Source organism: Lissotriton vulgaris, chromosome 5, assembly GCF_964263255.1.
Source record: "Lissotriton vulgaris chromosome 5, aLisVul1.2, whole genome shotgun sequence".
Taxonomy (NCBI): domain Eukaryota; kingdom Metazoa; phylum Chordata; class Amphibia; order Caudata; family Salamandridae; genus Lissotriton; species Lissotriton vulgaris.
Window position 1 is genome coordinate 22,083,816 of NC_141693.1, and position 24,985 is coordinate 22,108,800.

Genomic DNA, 24,985 nt, shown 5'->3' on the forward strand with positions numbered 1-24,985 from the left:
TTGTTGTTAGTATTGAAACACTGTAATGATTTTTGCTGTCTACTCTAGACCTTGACAGACTTGAATGCTCTATAGACCCAATGTTAAGATCAGTCTTGACTATATTTTTCAATTTGGAATTTTTTACCATCATATTGACTGCCTCACACTGCATTTTGTTTGTTCTGTATTATTTGATTTCTTGTCAATAAAAAGATCTGTTAAAAAAAAAACTGTCCGATCGCGGTGGCAGGGGATCATCGTGAGGAGGCTGCAAGTGTCGACACGGAACCGTGGAGGTGACACTCCTTGATGGTTTTGGAGGTCAGAACCGCTGGCGGACCACATCAGGACAAATGGACCCTCGGGATATGCGTCGTGGATGACGGGTGCAGAGATAAGTCCTGGAGAAGGGATTATTGGTCCTGCAAGGGCTGGATCTTCATCTGTGGACAGGACCCCTGTCCTCTGGAGTCTAAATTCTTTATTGAAGTGGGGGGAAGAGTCAACGCCAAATCTGGAGGTCAGGGATCCTTTTTTTGGACTGTCGTTTTCTTTGGAGCTGCTGACAGGCTGGTAGGGCTGGGGCCAAGTCAGTTAAGCCTGGAGTCTTCACTGCAATGATGTCTTCGGAATTCCAAACTTCTTAGATCATCAACAACTTACTACTGGGTTCAGGGCTGCCCCCTAAATACTGTATATAGGGGGCGCTTTAGGGGTCTCGAGGTCAGTAGCCAATGGGCCACTGACCTTAGGGTGACTACACCGTTGGTGTGCTCACCCCACATGGGGGGCTGGGCCAAACCTCTAACACTGATTGAAGGGTTACTGCCATCTGCAAGATGGTGGGCACTGAAAGGTGGTCTTCACCTCGCCTCCCCCACCTGAGGGGTGGGGTTGGCAGAGGTGGGCACACCTTCTGGGCTGCTTTAATTTCTCCCACCTGTCTTCCTGCGGAAAAGGGGGAGAGACAGGAAGGGGCCCGCTCCTGATAGCAGGAGAGGCTGAGGGTCGTGTTACAAAGGCTGCCAGGCCTTTGAAGCTCCCCTGCCACAGATGGCTCTTCCTGACCTGGGGAAGGTGTGAACACCTCCACCCAGGAAAAGCTTTGTTTCTGGGCTCAGTGAGCAAAGGCTCCCACCCTAGGGGCCAGAAACGTGTCTTGTGGTAGCAGACTGGTGGTCACCCATCAGGAACCCACCTATGGTGGGTTTGGCTCAGGGTTCCGCTCTAGAAAGGACCCATGAGTGCATGGAATATTAAATCTGACACCGGAATCCACTCAGTTTTATTATTCCGAGGTTAGATACCAAACATCCGAGGATTCAGTAAAGCCATTATGGTGCTAGGAAACTCGTAATAACTAGTTTCCTGACCATATGCTCAGGGTGGCTTTATTGGGAACTTATAATATCTGAGAATGGCCTTAGTTATTATAGGGGCCTGTCTGCTCATGCAGATAGGTTCTCACAGGATCACTGAAACAATATCGAAGGCAAAAATATAGAACTACAAAAACATCGAGTAAAAAATATAGAATGCCAAAATATCGACTTCTTATCTCCAAACGGGTAAGTACAAAAATATCGAATCAAAAATATTGTTGTGAAAAATATAGATAGTCAAAATATCTAATTTTTTAAAAAGTAATTTAAAATTAATGAAATAATAAATATAACTAACTTAAACATACTTAAAAAACTTAAATAACATTAAAATTAATAAATAAGTAATATAAATTAAAAAAAAATGTAATACATATTATATATATATATATATATATATATATATATATATATAGCTCCAAAGTCCCACAGGCGAGGATGCACACAGGCAGCAGCAGATTCCCCAAACACCACACTCAAGCCGGGATGTAGCCTGACGCGTTTCGGATAAACTCCTTCTTCAAAGGCTGGTTCCAGAGAGTACACAGTGTTGCAAACCACACCTTTATTTAAAAAATGAGCTGCCTTACGATAGGCCAGCTCTGCTCCAATGAACAGTCCCCAAGGTGTTATGGGATATGCAGTGCGGTTAATTCTACCCTGTTGGGTGCTGCGATCTCAAGGTCCCCAATCAAAGCCCTCTGATGGGCCCCGAAAAGTGCGTGGTTCCTGGTGCTGCCACCCCGTGATGCGAGCCTGACAAGATTTCAAGCCCCACAGCCCGCTCCTTACTGCGATGGTGCATCCTCCACGGCCGGGCTGCCGCGAAAAAATATAAAGCTCCAAAGTCCCACAGGCGAAGTTGCACACAGGCAGCAGCAGATTCCCCAAACACCACACTCAAGCCGGGATGTAGCCTGGCGCGTTTCGGATAAACTCATTCTTCATAGGCTGGTTCCAGAGAGTATACAGTGTTTCAAACCACACCTTTATTTAAACAATGAGCTGCCTTACGATAGGCCAGCTCTGCTCCAGTGAACAGTCCCCAAGGTGTTATGGGATATGCAGTGAGGTTAATTCTACCCTGTTGGGTGCTGCGATCTCAAGGTCCCCAATCAAAGCCCTCTGATGGGCCCCGAAAAGTGTGTGGTTCCTGGTGCTGCCGCCCCGTGATGCGAGCCTGACAAGATTTCAAGCCCCACAGCCCGCTCCTTACTGCGATGGTGCATCCTCCACGGCCGGGCTGCCGCGAAAAAATATAAAGCTCCAAAGACCCACAGGCGAGGGGAGCTGCAGTTATTGGCGCACATGGAGGTCCTTTACCCGCTGAATCCAGGCGGCTGTTAGTGTGCACTCCTACCCTGTGGGCATTTGGAGCATTCATTTTCACGCTGCAGTCCAGACGCGAGGGTTGCACCACTCCGTAGTGGGGGGCACAGGCTTTTGTCACGTGCAACACAAGCAAGGGATTAATGGACCGCCTGTGCGCTGAGGGCTTTGAATGTATTACTGTACCCAATGGACTAGGGACACGGACTACATTACCCACAAATCTTGGCGTTATGCGCATTTGAGTAGGCCCATCTGGGGGCAGGAAATTGACTTAAGTACAAACCGTGGGTGTGTCCCTAGAAACGCTTTCCCAGGTCGAGCCTCTGAAGACGAGCAACACGGCTCAGAAACGCGTCAGGCTTTCATCCAGGACAGGGGAGCTGCAGTTATTGGCACACATGGAAGTCCTTTACCCGCTGAATCCAGGCGGCTGTTTGTGTGCAATCCTACCCTGTGGGCATTTGGAGCATATATATATATGCCGTTTTGCTTTGCATATATATATATATATATATTACCTACTGGCAGTCGCCAGTAGGTATATATAGTTAGGATTTTTTCTCTATGGGATTTTTGAAAATTCTATGTCTAATAACTTGGCGTTTGTGGACGGAATTGGCTGAAATTTTCAGGAAAATTGAACATTTTGTTTCTGAGCAGCCCCTGACAATTTGGGGGGGGTTCATCAAGGGGGGGCCGAGAAAAAAGGGGGTCCCAAAACGCGTTTTTCCTATGTTAATTTCCATAGGGCGGTTGGCCTCACTTTTAGCTCGAACGGCTGAATGGATTTGCACGAAACTTGGCAAAATTGTAGGGACTGTTAGCCCGATGTGCCTTTGCTAGGTCTCAATATATGTGCTCCAGTGGATTTTGAGTAATTTAGGTTCAAAAATAGATATATATCTGGGCGGAGCCTAACCACATCTGATTTGATTGGCTGTCAGCACTTCATCCAAGAAGTGTTGGCAGCCATCTTGGGACCAACATACATGATAGCACCTCATTAAAAAGCATTGTAGTTAATAGAGGGTTTTAGGACTTTAGTTACATTATAAATCATTTGTTGATGGTACCATACTCGTTTTAGGAATTGTGGTGGGTTCTAAGGTGATTTTACCATGTGAAAAAACCTTCTGCTGTGATATCATGAATATTGTTTGAAAGAAAACTAATATCTCATGATTTTCCCACAGTGGTTTGGAAGGAGATCTATAAGCTAAACTGAAAGCATATTTTCTGTAAATTCACATTATCTTTCTCAGTCATGTGAAAATGAAGTCTGACATTCTCAGTAAAACATGTACATCCAACAAGGACAGAGACTGTCAGTTGATTCCTTTGTGCTCTACTGCAGCCTCCTAAAGTGTTCTAAAGAACAACTAGAGCGCTAACAGTCCTAAGTATTACAAAGGTATAGCACACCTGGAGCCATCGTGATGGGAATAAAGTGGTAACTCTTAAAACATTTAATTTAAAAAGGAACACAATGAGGGGGTATATTATGCAATAGAAGATATTATTAGTGCTGCAGAAAGAAAAATTAGGGCACATTTTGAGTGACTTTTCAAATCCTCTTCTATTTCATTAAAACATTCTGACATGCAGTCTCCCAAAATGGCTACCAGAGACAAAAGAGCCCAAATGTAGCCCAAATATCACCCAGATGTAGCCCAAGTATAGCCCAATGACAGAATGTCCCAGAGTGTTCTAAAGAACAACTAGAGCGCTAACAGTCCTACTTATTACAAAGGTATGGCACACCTGAAGCCATCTTGATTGGAATAAAGTGCTAACTCTTAAAACATTTAATTTAAAAAGGAACAAAATGAGGGGGTATATTTTGCCATATGAATTATGATTAGTGCTGCAGAAAGAAAAATTAGGGCACATTTTGAGTGACTTCTCAAACCCTCTTCAATTTCATTAAAAAATTCTGACATACAGTCTCCCAAGATGGCCAACAGAGACAAAAGAGCCTAAATGTAGCCCAAATATCACCCAGATGTACCCCAAGTATAGCCCAATGACAGAATGTCCCAGAGTGTTCTAAAGAACAACTAGAGCGCTAACAGTCTTACTTATGACAAAAGTATGGCACACCAGAAGCCATCTTGATTGGAATGAAGTGGTAAGTCTGAAAACACTCAATTTAAAAAGGAACAACATGAGGGGGTTAATTTTGCCATAGAAAGTGTGATTAGTGCTTCAGAAAGAAAAATTAGGGATCATTTTGAGTGACTTCTCAAATCCTCTTCTATTTCATTAAAAAAATTCTGACATGCAGACTGAAACATGCACTTTGAATACCAGCAGCAGACGTCCCTGGTGAGCTGTAGCTTTACTACAGTGATCTAATGTGCAACTAGAGTGCTAACATTCAGAATTTATGGCAAATGTGTGACACATCTGAATGCCTTCTTGCTGGAACCAAAGTAAACAAGCATTGAAAATGCAATAGATCTCGCCCTCGTTTAAGTTAAAGCCATTCTGTTTGTAATGAGGTGGCTTTTTAGCTTTGCTTTTATTAGTGTTTTTTCAACTTTCATGTAAATAACATGCATCTGTATGCATATAAATATATGTATGCATGCATTTATGTTTGTATTTATATAAATATACAGATGATATATGTTTATATATGTATGTATATATATATATTCACTGAAAAAAACATAGGTTATAGACCATATATAGTTAGGAATTAGCATTTACAAAACCTTGAAAATTCACTGAAAAAACCATAGGTTATAGACCATATATAGTTAGGAATTAGCATTTACAAAACCTTGAAAATTCACTGAAAAAACCATAGGTTATAGACCATATATAGTTAGGAATTCGCATTTACAAAACCTTATTTTACTCACACAAAACCATTGAAATTCCATATATAGTTAGTTGCATAACTATATATCGCGCACCCGCAATCCACTGCTGATGATGTCACATATTACATCATTCATGACATGGTCAGTGACATCACTGATGACATCACTGATGACATCTCAAATGACATCACTGATGACATCACTGATGACAACATCCAGTGACTGTATGTTTCTGTAAAGTTAAAATATGTCTTACATATTGAAGAATGAGTGGATGTATAAGTGTCTGGATGAAGGATTTAGTAGGTGCATGACTGACTGTATGAGTGAGTGATTAAATGTGTCTCACTGAGTGCATGGGTTAGTGACTAAACTGTCTTAATTTGTGCATCATTATGTCTGTTGTTCTGTAAACTGCTGCATGTGTTTATCAGTAGCTATATGAGTAACTATATGGGTTATTGATTGGTTGCCCAAGTATTTGTATGGGAGACTGAGTGTGTGTGTGGGTGGCTGGGAGGTGTATGACTGTGCATAGATGTGTGAGCAGTTGATTCACTAGATGTATGGTTTCAAAAGTGCATGTGGAAACAGCTGTATGGGCGGTTGACTGTGTGCATGAGTGTATTGGTGAGTGAATGGATATCTCAGTGCTACATGTCAAAGTAAGTACATATGTAAAACACAGTACATGTGAGAGTTGACATATATAAATAACTGTGCATAAGAGCCAGTGAATGTGTGAGTGGCTGTATGGATCATTGTGAACTTGTATCAGGGATTGTATAAGAGAGTAAATATGTGTTAGTATATGTTTGAATAAGTAAAGTTTGTATAACTGTATAGTTGAGGAAATGGAGGTGTGGTTGATTCTTTGCATGACTGACTAGGTGTGTGAGTAACTCCATGGATGAGTGACAGTCTGTGAGTGTCTGTTTACACTGATTGTATCTAAGGTTATATTAGAGTCTGAAGAGGTTCATCGTATTATCACATGAATGATCTCATCAGTGATGTGATCAGTAATGTCAAATGAGATGTCATCAGTGATGTCATCAGTGATGTCATTTGAGATGTCATCAGTGATGTCATTTGAGATGTCATCAGTGATGTCATCAGTGATGTCACTGACCATGTCATGAATGATGTAATATGTGACATCATCAGCAGTGGATTGCGGGTGCGCGATATATAGTTAGTGCAACTAACTATATATGGAATTTCAATGGTTTTGTGTGAGTAAAATAAGGTTTTGTAAATGCGAATTCCTAACTATATATGGTCTATAACCTATGGTTTTTTCAGTGAATATACAAGACAGTGCAACAGTAGGGAAAGCGTTGGATAGCGTAGGGGTAAAAATTACTATTCCAACTCCAGTGAGTGAAACAGTAGGGAAAACGTTGGATAGCGTAGGCATAAAACTTACTATTCCCACTCCAGTGAGTGCAACAGTAGGGAAAGCATTGGATACCGGGAAGGTAAAAATTACTATTCCCACTCCAAAGAGTGCAACAGTAGGGAAAGCGTTGGATAGCGTAGAGGTAAAAATTACTATTCCCACTCCAGAGAGTGCAACAGTAGGGAAAGTGTTGGATAGCTTAGGGGTAAAATTTACTATTCCCTCTCCAGAGAGTACAACTGTAGGGAAAGCGTTGGATAGCAGGAGGGTAAAAATTACTATTCCCACTCCAGAAAGTGCGACAGTAGGGAAAGCGTTGGATAGCGGGAGGGTAAACATTTCAATTCCCACTACAGAGAGTGCAACAGTTGGGAAAGCGTTGGATAGCGTAGGGGTAAAAATTACTATTCCCACTCCAGAGAGTGCAACAGTAAGGAAAGCGTTGGATAGCGGGAGGGTAAAAATTACTATTCCCACTCCAGAAAGTGCAACAGTAGGGAAAGCGCTGGATAGCATAGGGGTAAAAATTACTATTCCCACTCCAGAGAGTGCAACAGTAGGGAAAGCATTGGATAGCGTAGGAGTAAAAATTACTATTCCCACTCCAAAGAGTGCAACAGTAGGGAAAGCGTTGGCTAGCGGGAGGGAAAAAATTACTATTCCAACTCCAGAGAGTGCAACAGTAGGGAAAGCTTTGGATAGCGTAGGGGTAAAAAGTACTATTCCCACTCCAGTGAGTGCAACAGTAGGGAAAGCGTTGGATAGCAGGAGGGTAAAAACTACTATTCCAACTCCAGTGAGTGCAACAGTAGGGAAAGTAAAAACTTAATATATAAATAAAAATAAAATAAATATTAATACCAATTACAAATTTATTAAAATAATTAACACTTTTATATAATATATAAATTAATCAATTAAAAATACAAATACAAATTAATTATTAAAAATAATTACCTACTAATACAAATTATTTACCAATTAACAATAAATTAATTAACAATTAAAAAATAATTACAAATTAGATTAAAAAAAGATTTTAAAAATTGAATTACTTACAATTAAATTACTTCCCACCCTATTCCCCTATAAACCCACAACCCACTACAGAAATCAATTTATAAAATTAACATAATTATCAATTAATAAATGAATTAAAATTAATTACCCATTATATTTTAATTAATTAATAATTAATTAACAATGAATTCAAAATAAATACAAATAAATAAATTAACATATTTAATTATTTATAATTAAATAACTTCCCACCCTATTCTCCTATAAACCCACAACCCGCTACAGAAAATAAATTACTAAAATTAACATATTTATCAATTAATCAATTAATTAAAATTAATTACCAATTATATTTTAATTAATTAACAATTATTAATTAATTAACAATTAATTCAAAATAAATACCAATAAATAAATTAACATATTTAATTAATAATAATGAAATTATTCCCACCCTATTCCCCTATAAACCCACAATCCGCTACAGAAAATAAATTACTAAAATTAACATACTTATCAATTAATCAATTAATTAAAATTAATTACAAATTATATTTTAATGAATTACCAATTAATAGTTAATTGACAATTAATTCTAAAAAAATACCAATAAATAAATTAACATATGCAATTTTTTATAATTAAATTACTTCCCACCCTATTTCCCTATAAACCCACAACCTGCTACAGAAAATAAATTACTAAAATTAACATATTTATCAATTAATCAATTAATTAAAATTAATTACAAATTATATTTTAATGAATTACTAATTAATAGTTAATTAACAATTAATTCAAAATAAATACCAATAAATAAATTAACATATTTAATTAATTATATTTAAATTCCTTCCCACCTTACTCCTTTATAAACCCACAACCCGCTACAGAATTATATTACGCAAAAATTAAATACCATACAAAAAAATTAATTAATATACATAATAAAAATTATTATAAATAATAAAATTAATATAAATAATAAAATAAATATACATTTTTCAAACATATACTAACATAAAAAACACTTTAAAAATTGATATTAACTTACCTCAAATTCGATATTTTTGTAGTCTATATTCTGTCCATTCTATATTTTTGTAGTCTATATTCTGTCCATTCTATATTTTTGTTGTCTATATTCTGTCCATTCGATATTTTGTCCATTCTACATTTTTGATTCGATATTAATGCTATCCTATTTGATATTTTTGTAGTCTATATTCTGTCCAGTCGATATTATGTCCATTCTATATTTTTGATTCGATATTAATGCTATCCTATTTGATATTTTTGTAGTCTATATTCTGTCCAGTCGATATTGTGTCCATTCTATATGTTTTAATCGATACTAATGCAAATCGATATTAAAAACTCGATATTTTGAGTGTATACCGTTCGCACATAAGGTATAGGGCACCCTCATGGAGTGCTGGGCAGGCATAGCACACAGGGATGTGTGCCATGTCGACTCTTCAGTTTTAGCTGCAACACAACATGCAGGCTGCAATGGCAATGGTGCATTTTTGTGGTGAGTGGTCTCCGAGGGTGGCATAATACATGCAGCAGCCCTCAGAGGCCTTTCCCTGGCTACCATGCCCTTGGTGTCATAGGTACCCCATAAAGGGTCTTAAAGATAGGCCAGAGTTGTGCCAATTATGGAAATAATGGTACACATTTAGGGAAAGAACACAGGCCCTGGGTCCCTGATTGGCAGGGGCCAGGGCACACTCAGTCAAAGTGCATCAGAAACCTGGCAAAAAGGGGGGGAGGGGTTACTGCAACAGAAACTCACTTTGCTACACCCATCATCCATCTGCACAAAACTGCACAAGAAGTGACATCACTGCCCCCTCCCAAGACCTACTTAATTGTGTCCACAGAGCAGCCGCGCCACTGTTGCACTAAAGGCAAGCACATCTGAGCCTGGTCCGTGCTCATAGCCTGGAACGCTGGACCTCCCACCTCCCACTGCTACCCCAGTGCCCTCAATCTTGGCCGCGGCTCCACATGCTGCTGCTTTGCTGAACCACATAATACAGAGGTAGCAATCCCCTGCACTCTCTTGCACTCACACAGTCCTGCAACCACCCAAACTACACTCCGCACTCAATTGCATACTCTTCAGTAACCTCTCACTCTCCAAACATGCCACAGACATTTCATAGAGACCTAGCTAAACTCTGCATCGGCATCCGACATCGCCAGGCAAGACAAACTTCACAAGCCAAGAGGCAGACTCGCCATCCTCCACAAGAACAGAATTAGCTGCACCACCTCCACAGGCACCCCCTCCTCCAACACAGAACACCCTAAGCTGTGCCCTCATCTACAGACCATCAGGACCTTGCACTATGTTCCCCAACAGCATCCGGAATTCATCGTACCAATTACCCTTGACGCTAGCAATTACATCCTACTCGGAAACCTGAACTTCCATCAGGAAGACAAGCTGACCCCAACTCATCAAAGACCTTGGAAGCCAGGGCCTCACCCAGTGAGTAAAGTAAACTAACTACTTTGCCGGATACCTCCTGGACCCTAGATTCAACACCTTCAGCAACACCAGAGTTGACAGGCCCACACCAGTCTCTTGGACTGATCATGCCAGAGTCAAGTTCATCACCCTCATCGCAGTCCAACGTACACACACCACCACGAGACAAGCTTGTAGAAACTGGAACATCTTCACTGACAAGGCCTGAGACACCACTCTCAACACCTACTGGCCCAAGCACAGAAACAACCTACGCAAGCCGTCAAGAATTTCAACAATTGGATCACCTCCGGTACTGACTCCCTGGTCCCCCTCAAACACAATAAGTTCCAGAACCCAGGCCAGTTGTACATAGAGGGAGTCGGACTGATGCAACACCACTGAACCACAAAAAGCTGGTGCCCAGTTGTTTGTGATTGAGCTGGAGCAGTCCCTTGAATTGTAGGTGGGGCAGTGAACAGCTCAACCTCTCTAATACTGGCAGGCTGGCCCATCCTGCCAACATCTAATCCCCCTTTGTCTCACTGTCTGGGAGGAATACACAAAGCCCAACTGGCACTCTATTCCCAGTCATGGGAACCAGGACACGTGCTGCAGGCATCAAATGGTTAGGACAATAATATAATATCACTTTTTTAAAATGCCATGTTCAGATTTGTGATTTAAAATCCGACTTTATCATTAATTTGAATTTCCAATTGCAATTCTTTTAAGTTCAAACATGACTTTTCTACTTGTTCCCAATCAAAATTTAGCACCAATTTAAGCTAATAAGGTAACCCAATGCTATTCTATGGGAGATGTAGGGCTTACACTAGTGAGAAACAAATTCAGGACTTTTCACTACCATGCCATGTAAAACATAAAGGTGCAATGCACCCACCCTGCCCTGTGAGCTCTGTAGTGCCTACCTTGGGGTGACATATGTATTAAAACAAAGGGTTTAGACTAGGCAAAAGGTTTATTTTGCCAAGTCAAATTGGCAGTTTAAAGCTGGACGCATGTTTTACAGGGCTACATAGGTGCATGGCACAGTAAGTGCTAAGGGCCACTACTAGCATTTAATTTACAAGCCCTGGGTACATGCAGTACTACTTTACTAAGGACTTATAAGTAAATTAAATGTGCCAATCGGGTGTACGCCATTTTCACCATATTTAAAGGAGAATGCACAAACACTTTAGCTCTGGTCAGCAGTGGGAAACAGCACAGAGTCCCAGGGCCATTTGTAGCAAACAAGAGGGGGAAAGGTGAAACGTTTGGAGGAAGACCACACTAAAGGCTGTCAGGTCTAACAACACCCAGTAACCGGATCGAGTATAATGCCTGCGTGACTGAAATCACCCACAGGATGAAGACCAACAGTCTAAAGCTGAACACCGAGAAGACAGAAATCATGATCTTCGGTGCAAGCACTTTACCAAGGACCTACACCTGGGGGCAACAGAGCTAGGACCGACAGCGCCAAGAACCTCTGGATCGTCATCGACAGCAAGCTCAACATGACTGGCCACGTCAACAACGTCACCGCCACACACGTCTATGCCGTAAAGATACTGAGGAAGATTTTCAAATGGCTCCGAAACAGCACCAGGAAACCTGTTACGCACGCCCTCGTCACAAGCAAGCGGGACTACGGGAACAACCTCTATGCTGGGATCAACAAACAGCTCACCAGAAGGCTGCGGACCACTGAGAACTCAGTGGCTAGAATCACTCTCATTTTCCCAAACCGCACTCACACCACACCTGAAGGAACTCCACTGGCTTCCCATAGACAATCACCATTCAGTCCTCAGCCACACTTTCCCAGCATACCACAACAATCACAGAATGAGGTATAATATGCGGTAGGATTGGTAACTCAAGGGGTGACATGCACACTCCATGAAGTTAGTTATGTCAGCATGAGGTATAACATGCGGTAAAACAAGGAAGCGGGGGGGGGGGGGGGGGGGAGAGCACATGCACATTCCAAGAAGTGACTCATCTCAGAATGATGCAAAACCACAGTTGATGGACAGAATGCAGAACAATGTCATACATTCACCCCAGTACAGAGATCTGGGCCTAAATCCATCGTTTCTTTGCACTCCACACCAGAACCGGTCCTAGGATGCTTGATTCCGGTCCAGGGAAGACATGGCATGGCAGTTCGGGCTGGACTGTTCCCATGAGGCACAAGGTCAAGACTGATTTGCATATGGCCATGTCTGAACTGGGGTGGCTTGGTGAGCAAAATAAGATGGATTAACCCCAGATCTGTGACTGGGGGTGAATGTTTTGCCATTGTGCAACATTCCGTCCATCATCTTGTGTGTTTTGCTCATCTCAGAATGAGGCATAACATGTGGTAAAATTGGGAACGAAGGGGGGACATGCACATTCCACGAAGTGACTTATCACAGAATGAGGAATACCATGCAGTAACAGTGGTAACAAAGGAGACGACGTGCACATTGCAAGAAGTGAGTTATGTCTGAATGAGGTGTAACATGCAGTGGCAGCATTAAAAAAAAGGGGTTGACAACTTGACATATACATTCATTCATGAGTTAGCAATGTATTTAAAGAGGTGACGTCACATTAATGTTCCAAAAGGTGAGCCATCTCAGAAGGAAGTATAGCATGTGGTGGACCCTGAAAATAAGTGGTGGTCGCCGGTCGGCACATTCCAAGATATCAACCATATCAGAATGAGGCATAACATGCGGTGGCACTGAAAGTTAAAGGTTAACGCACATTCTAAGCTACGCACATTCTAAGCTACGCAACTGCTAAATATTAGACTGTATGACGCATTTGTGCTAGTATGGCACAGTTTTCAGCTCTACATTCACTTCAGAGCTCTACACCTATTGCAGTACATAACAATCCCCATTGGTGGTAAAAGTCATGTGATGCTGCGTGTGTTTGCACAGTAGATCGTAGCCCGGTTCGGTACTTCCTCTCCCCTCAAAGATGTTACTGATTTACTTATTCTGGGCACGGCCCGGAGATTGAGTCATTTGCCCAGGATCACGCGATGCTGAGCCGACGCGGTGCCCCTGGAGGGATCCGGTTCCCAGCGCTCTCCTTCGATTACCCCGCCATCGTGTGACCCTGGGCGGATCACTCAAGCTCCTAGCAGCACCTTCATGTGTGTTTGAGTGATTCACCCCAGTCCCTCCGTGTGCATCAGGGATACTCACCGTCGGCGGCGGGGGGCGGGCAGAGCCCCCCTAACCACAGCAGCAGCAGCAGAATCTGAGGGAGCGCCCGGCGCCCTGTGCCAGAAGCAGGGCGGCGCACACCCGCCCCAGCCAGACTGGCGGCAGCGTCACTGGGACGTCTTCAGGAGCGCGCGGGTCTTCGAGGCGCTGTCATCACGGTGCAGGGGGGCGGCGGGGTCTCCTGCCCCTCCGAAGCCGGGGGAGCTCAGGGCAGGGCTTTAAGTGGAAATAAAAAACTGGGGGTGCTCTAAAAAGGGCGGGGCAAACCTCTTAAGGGGGTGTGGCCTATTTCTGCAGGGGCGTGGTCTAAATCAAGATAACTAGCATGTGTGCCTATGAAAACCCCTCCAATTAGCCTACCTTTGGAAAACTTTTTCTTCAAAGGATTTCACTTCCTCCTACAAGGCAGCTCACCTAGCATGACGTCTCCACTCTGACCCATGATTTCGCTGCCCTCCATCTGGAGCACAGTGTAGGGCACTCTTTCCAGCCAGACAGAAGGACAGTGCTGGGAAACTGAGCCCACAAACCCTATGTGTGACACTTAAGGGGATAGAAGCCTGGAAGGAAATTAAAGGCTGTGAATCTCCTTTTTTGTAGCACTAACGATTCCTGCCTGGAGGTTGCGCAAAAGCATTCTCATGTACATTAATGAAGCTTTACACAAATTCTATTTGAGCATAAAAGGTCCCGGAGCCGCACTCTGCGGGCAGCGTGCGGCGGTGCTTGTGTCATTAACAGGGATAAAAGCCCCGTCGTCGAGGTGTGGCACAGCCGTGATTGCTTGTATGGGGGGTGGGCGGCGCTGCTAAATAACGTGTGAAATACCGGGCCTTTGTAGAGCCAGAGCGTGAAGGAGGGGACATGGTTTGCTGTGCTGTTGGAGTCGGGAGACACTGTGCATAGCAGACACATTCTACTGATTGCCCCTCGAGAGCACTGACTGCTGCACTAACATTCCCTGCACGTTTCTAGGCGCTATTTGATTTTCAGTAGTATAAAATTGATGTATCCCTAAACATGCCAGAACTATTATATTTACAGTCCTAAAATATATTTTAAAAAACGTATTCTGGCCCGAAAATAGAGCCCGATAGAGACCCGTTTCGAGGCTCTCTAAAAATAACTGCCGGTGCTCAGACCCGGACAGACCCGGCCCACTTAAAGCCCTGGCTCAGGGGATCCAGGCCGCAGACGATCCACCGCGAGAAGAAAAGGAACGAGAAAGTGAAAGTAAAACGAATCCTGAGTTATTAAAATCGAAAAACTGAAACTAAAACTAATCCCGAGTTACGAAGGAGGAAATAAAACGGAAACCCCAGGCGGCCCTGTAATGAAGACGAGGGAAATATATAAATATCAGAAATTACACCCATTTTGAGCAACGAGAAGCTCATAGCTTTCAAGTTTTCCGATTGACATTCCAATAGTGCATATGAGTGACATTATACCATCAAATGCGTGACACTTGGAGCTTTTCTCGCGTGCTAACAAAGTTCCCAGTGCGGGCCGTCTCTAGGGCAGTGCGACTGGTGCGGCCGCACTGGGCGCTGACCTGTTGATGGGAGCACTGTGACCCCAGTGGGTCGCTGTGTTTAGCAATATCTTATGATAGGAGATGTGAGGTGCACTTATGAAGGTGTCAGGGAGAGGAGGGGTTCATGGGATGTGGGGGCACCTAAAGTGATTGCCGCACTGGGCCCCACCAGCGCCATGTTCCCTGTGGTCTAAGCTGTACCCCTCACTGTCTGCCGACCATTCAACAAAATAAAACAAAGCGACGACAGAAGGGCTCCATCGTCCAGGTGCAGCCGTTCTCGAACCCCATAGCACGCGTCTTAGTGATAATAGTGCAGTCATTCTGCACAACGATGGCGCTGGAAGGATGAATACGTGGATTGACTGCTTATAGCATAAATGACGCCAGGGTGGGGAGTGTGATCCGTGGGCAGGTGGGTGGGTAGCTGAATAGGTGGATGCACGTGAGAAGCGATAGAAAAGTTAGGCATTTCTGCGTGTGGGTATGAGTAGATGAATGAATGAACAGACACATGGGGAGTAGGAGAGATAGGAGTGGGGGCGAGTGAATAGATAGACTGAGAAAGGAATGGATGCATATGTCAGCTCATAATTAAACATGGGGATGGATGGATAGTTGGAAAAGGAACTGTGGTGGATCAAGGAACGGATGCACGGACAGATACCCTCATAGTGAAAGCAATCAATTAGTAAGTAAATGGATGGAGCGCGTGGCTTTAAAGATGGGTTGAAGATGATCCTTTAGAGGGACCCATGAGAAGACAGAAGAGGCTGGGGGCATCCTTGAGTCGATGGGCGCATGGGCGGAGGGCCCTGTAGTTAAAAGTGACAGCATATTTTAAATGGTTGGAGTGGCGGTTGGTGATCATCTGTGTTGTGGGTGGAAAGGGGGTTGTGTAGATGAAAGGATGAGAAGATGAGTGGAGTGTTGGTGGATGAATGGGTGGATGTTAATCTGGGTTGATAACTGGGAGGATCTGAATGGAAAGATGGAGGTGAAGGCAGTGTAAGGGCGGGTTGCAAAGATCTGGTTTTCAGGCTGTTTAAATATCTTTAAGATCACTAACCTATAGTGTGAAATGAAATCCAGTGGAGAAGAGATTAACTGCACTTTCAGGTGAGACATTTTTTTTTTTTTAGAGTTTTATATGGCGCAAACAAGACCCGAAGATATCGGATATCAGATCGCTTTACATAGCACCAGTTTCGTTACACAAGGACACATTTTGTTTTGTTAAGCACGGGTAGATTAAGTGATTTGCACAGAATCACAGGATGTTGAGCGTCGTTGCCAAGATTCGAACCTGGTTCCCCAGCTTTGACGTCGACCACTCTAGCCGTTAGGCTCCATCCTCTACAGCAAATGCATTCTGAGAGCACCGAGAGTCCTGGTTTACTACCCATAGACCGACTATTAAAATTTAAGGGCATGATTGTTTTAAAAAGAAAAGCCAAAAACAGAAAATCCGACACCTTCGGTGGCATCAGGTCAACCTGTTGCATACACACAGAGGCCTCAAGCCAGCGTGAATGGCTAGGAAGGTGCACTTTGGGCCCTGGGCCCCCTCATTGTAATCAGTTACCCATCCAGCAATGCACAAACACACCTCCTTATGAATTCATCAACCAATCCGTGCTCCAACCACCCCCAGTCAACCATCCATTCATGCATTCATCCTTCCACCCCTCACACACTCATCTACCCCTCTCCATCCATCCCCATTAACATCGACTGTTGCTCCCTTGAGTCATTTCTAGGTGATAATTCTGTCAGACGTGATCCTGCGGGTAGCCGAAGGTCCCTGTGATCAACATGCTCCTACTGTAGGCACGATATAGAGCTGACGTCAGCAGTCCTACTCCCAGATACTGCTATTTTCTTAGGGCCTGCTATCTGAGGCCTTGAATGGAGCCACAGCACATGCATGCACGCGGGCTGCATGGCACTCACACCCCACAAACAGAAGTCATGCTGTCTCAGGCCGGCAGGCAGTGAATGGACCCTCAACATGCGGGTGTGCAATGCACTGCACTAACCCACCACAAGCACAGACACGAGGGAAGGGGATTGTTGCAGGGATTCTGCACATACACAGAACTATGCGCAGGAACATGGGACCTCAGTGTGTAGGGGTTGAGACTTCCCACGACCTTAGTGCCCACAATCCCAAGACCGACCAGCTATAGTGTCTCACTCGCACCCCTACTCACAAACAGAGGAACAAATGATTAGACACCTCAGAACACAACACTCCCGGATCTCTCAGGAATCGCTGTAACAAGACAGACCTTTTCACTGGATCACTGAAACAATATCGATGTCACCAATATAGAATTACCACAATATCGAGTAAAAAATATAGAATGCAAAAATATCAAATCCCTATCTCTAAACAGGTAAGTACAAAAATATTGAATCAAAAATATCGTTGTTAAAAAAATAATTAGTCAAAAAATCGATTTTTTTAAATGCTTTAAAATAATTATAAATTGATAAAATAATAAATATAATTAACTTAAACATATTTAAAATACCTATATTACCTCAAAATGAATACATAATTAATTTCAGATACAATAAAATAAACATACATTTTGATGTTTAAATACATATATATATATATACATATATACATATATATATATATATATATATATATATATATATATATATATATATACATACATACATACATACATACATACATATATATATATATATATATATATATATATATATATATACATATATATATATATATATACATATATATATATATATATATATATATATATATATATATATATATATATATATATATAGCAGTAAACTTCCTCCCAAAAAGAAGGAAGCAGGACCCAGAGGGGAACAGGTAAGGTAGACTTTATTGTTCAGACAGCAGTTGCGGTGGCGGCAGATGCATTTCGGCAAGGACTGCCTTCTTCAGTGCCCAACACCTGATGCAAGTCTTGTGATGTTCGTGAGCTCCTGCTGCCTCAAGATGACTGGCGTAGGTCCGCCCCTCCCCTCAGTCAATGCTGCGCACCTGTAGAAGTTTGTGGGTAAATCCAGGACTTCAACTCCCAGGATGCCAAATGATGAGAGCGCCCTGGGCCGGTGTAATGGCGAAAGTGTGGAATGGAATGTCCACGGCGGCACCTGTGAGCAGGGCGAAATGATGGCAACAGCCGCCCTCCAAACAACGAGTCACCCCTCTGGTCCCCTCGCTCCGTCGCAGCCCCTAGAATCAGCAGGTCCGTGTAGCAGGGACAAGAATGCGGGGAGCATAGTGCCCAAACAGAGGTGAGATTCCTCAACTGCTCGGGGTCCCCTGAGGCAGAGGTGGATTCTGGATATATATATATATATATATATATATATATATATATATATATATATATATATATATATATATATATGAACCTAATATTAATAAAAAATATAAAATATTTTTACCATAGGATAGCGGGAGGGTAAAAATTACTGTTCCCACTCCATTGAGTGCAACAGTAGAGAAAACGTTGGATAGCATAAGATTAAAAATTACTAGTCCCACTCCAGAGAGTGCAACAGTAGGGAAAGCGTTGCATAGCGTAAAGGTAAAAAATTGCTATTCCCACTCCAGAGAGTGCAACCGTAGGGAAAGTGTTGGATAGCGGGAGGCTAAAAATTACTATTCCCACTCCAGTGAGTGCAACAGTAAGGAAAGCATTGGATAGCGTAGGGGTAAAAATTACTATTCCCAATCCAATGAGTGCAACAGTAGGGAAAGCGTTGGATAGCGTAAAGGTAAAAAATACTATTCCCACTCCAGTGAGTGCAAAAGTAGGGAAAGCGTTGGATAGCGAAGGGCAAAAATTACTATTCTCACTCCAGAGAGTGCAACAGTAGGAATCGCGTTGGATAGCGGGAGGGTAACAATTACTATTCCCACTCCAGAGAGTGCAACAGTAAAGAAAGCGTCGGATAGCATAGGGGTAAAAATTACTATTCCCACTCCAGAGAGTGCAACAGTAGGGAAAGTGTTGGATAGCGGGAGAGTAAAATTACTATTCTCACTCCAGAGAGTGCAACAGTAGGGAAAGCGTTGGATAGCCGGAGGGTAACAATTACTATTCCCACTCCAGAGAGTGCAACAGTAAAGAAAGCGTCGGATAGCATAGGGGTAAAAATTACTATTCTCACTCCAGAGAGTGCAACAGTAGGGAAAGTGTTGGATAGCGGGAGAGTAACAATTACTATTCCTACTCCAGAGAGTGCAACAGTAGGGAAAGAGTTGGATAGCGGGAGGGTAAAAATTACGATTCCCACTCCAGTGAGTGCAACAGTAAGGAAAGCATTGGATAGCGTAGGGGTAAAAATTACTATTCCCAAACCAATGAGTGCAACAGTAGGGAAAGCGTTGGATAGCGTAAAGGTAAAAATTACTATTCTCACTCCAGTGAGTGCAACAGTAGGGAAAGCGTTGGATAGCGAGGGGCAAAAATTACTATTCTCACTCCAGAGAGTGCAACAGTAGGGAAAGCGTTGGATAGCGGTAGGGTAACAATTACTATTCCCACTCCAGAGAGTGCAACAGTAAAGAAAGCGTCGGATAGCATAGGGGTAAAAATTACTATTCCCACTCCAGAGAGTGCAACAGTAGGGAAAGTGTTGGATAGCGGGAGGGTAAAAATTACTATTCCCACTCCAGTGAGTGCAACAGTAAGGAAAGCATTGGATAGCGTAGGGGTAAAAATTACTATTCCCAATCCAATGAGTGCAACAATAGGGAAAGCGTTGGATAGCGTAAAGGTAAAAATTACTATTCCCACTCCAGTGAGTGCAACAGTAGGGAAAGCGTTGGATAGCGAGGGGCAAAAATTACTATTCTCACTCCAGAGAGTGCAACAGTAGGGAAAGCGTTGGATAGCGTAGGGTAACAATTACTATTCCCACTCCAGAGAGTGCAACAGTAAAGTAAGCGTCGGATAGCATAGGGGTAAAAATTACTATTCCCACTCCAGAGAGTGCAACAGTAGGGAAAGTGTTGGATAGCGGGAGGGTAAAAATTACTATTCCCACTCCAGTGAGTGCAACAGTAAGGAAACCATTGGATAGCGTAGGGGTAAAAATTACTATTCCCAATCCAATCAGTGCAACAATAGGGAAAGCGTTGGATAGCGTAAAGGTAAAAATTACTATTCCCACTCCAGTGAGTGCAACAGTAGGGAAAGCGTTGGATAGCGAGGGGCAAAAATTATTATTCTCACTCCAGAGAGTGCAACAGTAGGGAACGCGTTGGATAGCGGGAGGGTAACAATTACTATTCCCACTCCAGAGAGTGCAACAGTAAAGAAAGCGTCGGATAGCATAGGGGTAAAAATTACTATTCCCACTCCAGAGAGTGCAACAGTAGGGAAAGTGTTGGATAGCGGGAGTGTAAAAATTACTATTCTCACTCCAGAGAGTGCAACAGTAGGGAAAGCGTTGGATAGCGGGAGGGTAACAATTACTATTCCCACTCCAGAGAGTGCAACAGTAAAGAAAGCGTCAGATAGCATAGGGGTAAAAATTACTGTTCCCACTCCAGAGAGTGCAACAGTAGGGAAAGTGTTGGATAGCGGGAGAGTAAAAATTACTATTCCTACTCCAGAGAGTGCAACAGTAGGGAAAGCGTTGGATAGCGGGAGGGTAAAAATTACTATTCCCACTCCAGAGAGTGCAACAGTAGGGAAAGCGTTGGATAGCGGTAGGGTAACAATTACTATTCCCACTCCAGAGAGTGCAACAGTAAAGAAAGCGTCGGATAGCATAGGGGTAAAAATTACTATTCCCACTCCAGAGAGTGCAACAGTAGGGAAAGTGTTGGATAGCGGGAGGGTAAAAATTACTATTCCCACTCCAGTGAGTGCAACAGTGAGGAAAGCATTGGATAGCGTAGGGGTAAAAATTACTATTCCCAATCCAATGATTGCAACAATAGGGAAAGCGTTGGATAGCGTAAAGGTAAAAATTACTATTCCCACTCCAGTGAGTGCAACAGTAGGGAAAGCGTTGGATAGCGAGGGGCAAAAATTATTATTCTCACTCCAGAGAGTGCAACAGTAGGGAACGCGTTGGATAGCGGGAGGGTAACAATTACTATTCCCACTCCAGAGAGTGCAACAGTAAAGAAAGCGTCGGATAGCATAGGGGTAAAAATTACTATTCCCACTCCAGAGAGTGCAACAGTAGGGAAAGTGTTGGATAGCGGGAGTGTAAAAATTACTATTCTCACTCCAGAGAGTGCAACAGTAGGGAAAGCGTTGGATAGCGGGAGGGTAACAATTACTATTCCCACTCCAGAGAGTGCAACAGTAAAGAAAGCGTCAGATAGCATAGGGGTAAAAATTACTATTCCCACTCCAGAGAGTGCAACAGTAGGGAAAGTGTTGGATAGCGGTAGGGTAACAATTACTATTCCCACTCCAGAGAGTGCAACAGTAAAGAAAGCGTCGGATAGCATAGGGGTAAAAATTACTATTCCCACTCCAGAGAGTGCAACAGTAGGGAAAGTGTTGGATAGCGGGAGGGTAAAAATTACTATTCCCACTCCAGTGAGTGCAACAGTAAGGAAAGCAGTGGATAGCGTAGGGGTAAAAATTACTATTCCCAATCCAATGAGTGCAACAATAGGGAAAGCGTTGGATAGCGTAAAGGTAAAAATTACTATTCCCACTCCAGTGAGTGCAACAGTAGGGAAAGCGTTGGATAGAGAGGGGCAAAAATTACTATTCTCACTCCAGAGAGTGCAACAGTAGGGAACGCGTTGGATAGCGGGAGGGTAACAATTACTATTCCCACTCCAGAGAGTGCAACAGTAAAGAAAGCGTCGGATAGCATAGGGGTAAAAATTACTATTCCCACTCCAGAGAGTGCAACAGTAGGGAAAGTGTTGGATAGCGGGAGTGTAAAAATTACTATTCTCACTCCAGAGAGTGCAACAGTAGGGAAAGCGTTGGATAGCGGGAGGGTAACAATTACTATTCCCACTCCAGAGAGTGCAACAGTAAAGAAAGCGTCAGATAGCATAGGGGTAAAAATTACTATTCCCACTCCAGAGAGTGCAACAGTAGGGAAAGTGTTGGATAGCGGGAGAGTAAAAATTACTATTCCTACTCCAGAGAGTGCAACAGTAGGGAAAGCGTTGGATAGCGGGAGGGTAAAAATTACTATTCCCACTCCAGAGAGTGCAACAGTAGGGAAAGCGTTGGATAGCGGTAGGGTAACAATTACTATTCCCACTCCAGAGAGTGCAACAGTAAAGAAAGCGTTGGATAGCATAGGGGTAAAAACTTACTATTCCCACTCCAGAGAGTGCAACAGTAGGGAAAGTGTTGGATAGCGGGAGGGTAAAAATTACTATTCCCACTCCAGTGAGTGCAACAGTAAGGAAAGCATTGGATAGCGTAGGGGTAAAAATTACTATTCCCAATCCAATGAGTGCAACAATAGGGAAAGCGTTGGATAGCGTAAAGGTAAAAATTACTATTCCCACTCCAGTGAGTGCAACAGTAGGGAAAGCGTTGGATAGCGAGGGGCAAAAATTATTATTCTCACTCCAGAGAGTGCAACAGTAGGGAACGCGTTGGATAGCGGGAGGGTAACAATTACTATTCCCACTCCAGAGAGTGCAACAGTAAAGAAAGCGTCGGATAGCATAGGGGTAAAAATTACTATTCCCACTCCAGAGAGTGCAACAGTAGGGAAAGTGTTGGATAGCGGGAGTGTAAAAATTACTATTCTCACTCCAGAGAGTGCAACAGTAGGGAAAGCGTTGGATAGCGGGAGGGTAACAATTACTATTCCCACTCCAGAGAGTGCAACAGTAAAGAAAGCGTCAGATAGCATAGGGGTAAAAATTACTATTCCCACTCCAGAGAGTGCAACAGTAGGGAAAGTGTTGGATAGCGGGAGAGTAAAAATTACTATTCCTACTCCAGGGAGTGCAACAGTAGGGAAAGCGTTGGATAGCGGGAGGGTAAAAATTACTATTCCCACTCCAGAGAGTGCAACAGTAGGGAAAGCGTTGGATAGCGGTAGGGTAACAATTACTATTCCCACTCCAGAGAGTGCAACAGTAAAGAAAGCGTCGGATAGCATAGGGGTAAAAATTACTATTCCCACTCCAGAGAGTGCAACAGTAGGGAAAGTGTTGGATAGCGGGAGGGTAAAAATTACTATTCCCACTCCAGTGAGTGCAACAGTAAGGAAAGCAGTGGATAGCGTAGGGGTAAAAATTACTATTCCCAATCCAATGAGTGCAACAATAGGGAAAGCGTTGGATAGCGTAAAGGTAAAAATTACTATTCCCACTCCAGTGAGTGCAAAAGTAGAAAAAGCGTTGGATAGCGAGGGGCAAAAATTACTATTCTCACTCCAGAGAGTGCAACAGTAGGGAAAGTGTTGGATAGCGGGAGAGTAAAAATTACTATTCTCACTCCAGAGAGTGCAACAGTAGGGAAAGCGTTGGATAGCGGGAGGGTAAAAATTACTATTCCCACTCCAGAGAGTGCAACAGTAGGGAAAGCATTGGATAGCGGGAGGGTAACAATTACTATTCCCACTCCAGAGAGTGCAACAGTAAAGAAAGCGTCGGATAGCATAGGGGTAAAAATTACTATTCCCACTCCAGAGAGTGCAACAGTAGGGAAAGTGTTGGATAGCGGGAGGGTAAAAATTACTATTCCCACTCCAGTGAGTGCAACAGTAAGGAAAGCATTGGATAGCGTAGGGGTAAAATTTACTATTCCCAATCCAATGAGTGCAACAGTAGGGAAAGCGTTGGATAGCGTAAAGGTAAAAATTACTATTCCCACTCCAGTGAGTGCAACAGTAGGGAAAGCGTTGGATAGCGAGGGGCAAAAATTACTATTCTCATTCCAGAGAGTGCAAAAGTAGGGAACGCGTTGGATAGCGGGAGGGTAACAATTACTATTCCCACTACAGAGAGTGCAACAGTGAAGAAAGCGTCGGATAGCATAGGGGTAAAAATTACTATTCCCACTCCAGAGAGTGCAACAGTAGGGAAAGTGTTGGATAGCGGGAGAGTAAAAATTACTATTCTCACTCCAGAGAGTGCAACAGTAGGGAAAGCGTTGGATAGCGGGAGGGTATCGATTACTATTCCCACTCCAGAGAGTGCAACAGTAAAGAAAGCGTCGGATAGCATAGGGGTAAAAATTACTATTCCCACTCCAAAGAGTGCAACAGTAGGGAAAGTGTTGGATAGCGGGAGAGTAAAAATTACTATTCCTACTCCAGAGAGTGCAACAGTAGGGAAAGCGTTGGATAGCGGGAGGGTAAAAATTACTATTCCCACTCCAGAGAGTGCAACAGTAGGGAAAGCATTGGATAGCGGGAGGGTAACAATTACTATTCCCACTCCAGAGAGTGCAACAGTAAAGAAAGCGTCGGATAGCATAGGGGTAAAAATTACTATTCCCACTCCAGAGAGTGCAACAGTAGGGAAAGTGTTGGATAGCGGGAGGGTAAAAATTACTATTCCCACTCCAGTGAGTGCAACAGTAAGGAAAGCATTGGATAGCGTAGGGGTAAAATTTACTATTCCCAATCCAATGAGTGCAACAGTAGGGAAAGCGTTGGATAGCGTAAAGGTAAAAATTACTATTCCCACTCCAGTGAGTGCAACAGTAGGGAAAGCGTTGGATAGCGAGGGGCAAAAATTACTATTCTCATTCCAGAGAGTGCAAAAGTAGGGAACGCGTTGGATAGCGGGAGGGTAACAATTACTATTCCCACTACA

At 43.1% G+C, this 24,985-nt stretch overlaps 1 protein-coding gene across 1 annotated transcript in view; it reads right to left on the reverse strand.

Moving 5' to 3' along the window:
- The window catches only part of LOC147710024 (major histocompatibility complex class I-related protein 1-like), a 176,094-nt gene extending 162,321 nt beyond the window's left edge, over nt 1-13,773 (reverse strand). Inside the window, exon 1 of the mRNA XM_086920696.1 lies at nt 13,638-13,773. The gene's annotated coding sequence lies outside the window, so the exon portion shown is untranslated. The remainder of the gene's footprint in view (nt 1-13,637) is intronic.
- Between the last annotated feature and the right edge of the window lie 11,212 nt (nt 13,774-24,985).